At 39.0% G+C, this 3,089-nt stretch overlaps 1 non-coding gene across 1 annotated transcript; it reads left to right on the top strand.

Moving 5' to 3' along the window:
* Positions 1–453: 453 nt before the first annotated feature.
* Positions 454–515, top strand: LOC142457524 (U7 small nuclear RNA). The gene has a single exon (XR_012786246.1). It is a non-coding gene; the product is annotated as a U7 small nuclear RNA (small nuclear RNA).
* The last annotated feature ends 2,574 nt before the right edge of the window (positions 516–3,089 follow it).

The raw sequence follows: 3,089 nt of genomic DNA, 5'->3' as shown, positions 1-3,089 counted from the left end.
GATTTATAAAAACAACGGGAGTTGGTTGTTGGGTAAAATTTACAAAAATATTGCTGACAAAGTCAATCACAGATCTGAAGGAATAATTTCTATCTTACTTCTCAGGTGGGGTATTGATGTACTAAGTCAATGTTTGTCAGCCTACTGAAAATGCAGCACTCTTGGTGGAGTATTCGTCTGCATTTTGAAACTCCATGAGTTTTCAGTCTTAAGTCCTCAGGTTGCAGATATGGCTGAGATAGACTCCATTTCACCTATTGGCATTTCCACATCGGATTCTGCTGGTATTGGATCCCTCAGACTTTTTCAGTTTCTTTATGAAGTCCTCTGATGAGTAAAGTTTTTAATTTTATGAGATCCCATTCATCAATTTTCTTTAATTTTTTAAAAGTTTGCTGCTAACCAAACTGTATATGGAAACTTACTGCAAAGTTCATAGAAAATGGGATAGAGAGGTGTTACAGCTCTTTTAGAATTTGTCTAGCAGGTTTTCTGGTTTTTCTGGAAACACCCCCACAAACACACACACACACACACACAAAGAAAAGAAAATGGGATAGAGAAGATAATGAAATTTTTCAATAAATTTTTAAAAGGCCCTTGCATCTTACCGGTGAAACAGGATAAGCATAATATCAAAAAATGCCAAATTTATAACACAGAGCTATAACTTTGCAAATTATAAGTCCCAATATTATTTTATTTTAGGTCCATCTGGTTCAATGAACATTCTATCTTTTGAAGTAAAGCTCTAAGTCCATTAGATTTATCACTTGTAAATTGTATTTATAAAACAGTTCAAGATTTTCAATTTGATTCAATGCAATACTGATCCAAATTCCAGCATCATTCTTGAACTAAATGTAAACACAAATCCCCAACTTCATATGGAGAGATAAGAAGCACAGAAGCATACACACAGAAATTCTCAAAAGAAGAACAAAGTAGGTGGTCCTGTACTACCTGACCTCAAGACCTACTATCCACCCACCATCATCCAAACAGCCTGATACTGGTAGAATGATAGATACAAATTAACCAGTTCAGAAACCCCAGACATTAAAGCATCTGCATACACACAACTAATTTTTGACAAAGGCCCAATAAGCAGTAAATGTGAAGGAGATATCCTCTTCAACAAATGGTGCTGGAAAAACTGGATATCCATCCGCAGGAGAATGAAACAAGACCCATATCTCACCCCATGAACAAAAACAAGTTTAGGTAGATAAAAGGCCTATATGTAAAACCCAAAGCTATTAGGATCACCAATGAGAAAACTGGGACAAATCTTAGGGTCCCGGTACAGGGAATACACGGATTACAAAGTCTAACAAAGGAAGCATATGCTGTGAAAGACAGAATGCATGAGTGGGACCTATTTAAAATAAAAAAAATTGTATACAATGAAAATTTTCATTAAAAGAGTAACAAGAAAGCCCACATATTGGGGAAGGATATTTAGCAACAGCTTAAGGGCAAAGGCCTAATTACTAAACTCTACAATATACTACAAGCCTACAAGAAAAAACTAACAACACTGAGAAGGTGTGGAAAGGATCCAAACAAGTGATTCACAAAGAAGCCCCTCAAATAGCCCAGAAGCACTGAAGGAAGTGCTCTGCTTTGCTCGCCATCAGGAAATGCACGCCAGAACAAGGACGAGAGACCAGCGAACACTCATAATTGTAACCCAATTAAAAAAAACAACAACTGAGAACAACAAAAGCTGGAGAGGGTGTAGTGAGATTGGAAATCACTGCTGGTGGGCTTGGAAATATGTAGCCACTGTGGACAGTGATATGGCAATTCCCAAGACAGAAGGCAACAGAAAGACCAGATGGACTAGCAATGCCATTCCTGAGCCTCTACTCCAAAGAAATAAGAAACAGATCACAGCCAGATGTGGGATCCCTCATGTTCTTTGCAACACAGTTCACAATAGAACAATACCATTGATAATCACATGCAAGTAAAATCTTCTTGAAGGTCAACAAGAGTTGCAGAAGTACATTGACCATTGCCAGAGGTGCAGGCTGGTTTCAGAAGAGAACATGGAACCAAGGATCTCATTTCTGATGTCAGATGGACCTTGGCTAAAAGCAGACATCACTAGATAGATGTTTCATAAAACCTTGTGTTTTTTGTTTTTGTTTTGTTTTCCCATACAAATGTTTTTCGTGGATCATAACAAACTATGGGTAGCCTTGAGAAAAATGGGAATTCCAGAACATGTCATTATGCTTATGAGGGAAGTGTACATGGATCGAGAGGTAGTTGTATGAACAGGACATGGGAATTCTGCGTGGCGTAAAATCATGAAAGTTATGCATCACGATAAACCGAGGAAGTGTGAAATTTGTCAAGGGTTTTGTCTTGCGTGGATCCACAATCAATGTTCATGGAAGCAGCAGTCAAGGGATCCAAAGAGGAGTTTGTGGTGGTGCCGTCCAGTTGATTTTCACTCATAGCACCCCCTAGATCAGAGAGGACAACACTGCTTGCTCCAGAACCATCTTCCCAATAGTTCTTAGGTTTGAGCCTTTGTTGCTGCCACTGTGTCACCCCAGATCCTGATGGCCTTTCTCTACTATCCTGCCCCTTCCTTTACCAAGCATGGTGTCTGATCCCAGCAACTGGTCTTTCCTGCATGTCCAAAGTACATGCGACAAACTCTTAAAATGCTTGCCTCTAAGGGCATTACTTCTTCCAAGACAGATTTTTTTTTTCTTTTTTGACAGTTGATGATTATTTCAATGGTCTTCACCAGTAACATAATTCCAGCACATCAGTTCTTCTTTGGTCTGCCTCATTCAATGCCCAACTTTCACAGGCATATGAGGCAATTGAAAATACCATGACTTGGGTTAAGCAAAGGAACATCCTTTTTCTGTCTCTAAAGAGTTCTGGTGCAGTAGGTGACCCAATGCAATGTGGCCTTTTGATCTCTTGAAAGCTGCTTCCATGAGATGAGGATTGTGAAGCAAGATGAAACCCTGGCTAAATTCAGCCCTTTCTCCAATTACCATGATGTCATCTATTGGCCAAGTTGTGAGGATTTGGCCTTTATCATTATTATCTTACATTGA

Source organism: Tenrec ecaudatus, chromosome 9 (assembly GCF_050624435.1).
Source record: "Tenrec ecaudatus isolate mTenEca1 chromosome 9, mTenEca1.hap1, whole genome shotgun sequence".
In the NCBI taxonomy this organism is placed as follows: domain Eukaryota; kingdom Metazoa; phylum Chordata; class Mammalia; order Afrosoricida; family Tenrecidae; genus Tenrec; species Tenrec ecaudatus.
Note: the sequence above shows the minus strand (reverse complement) of the source record. Positions and strands in the feature narration are given on the sequence as shown.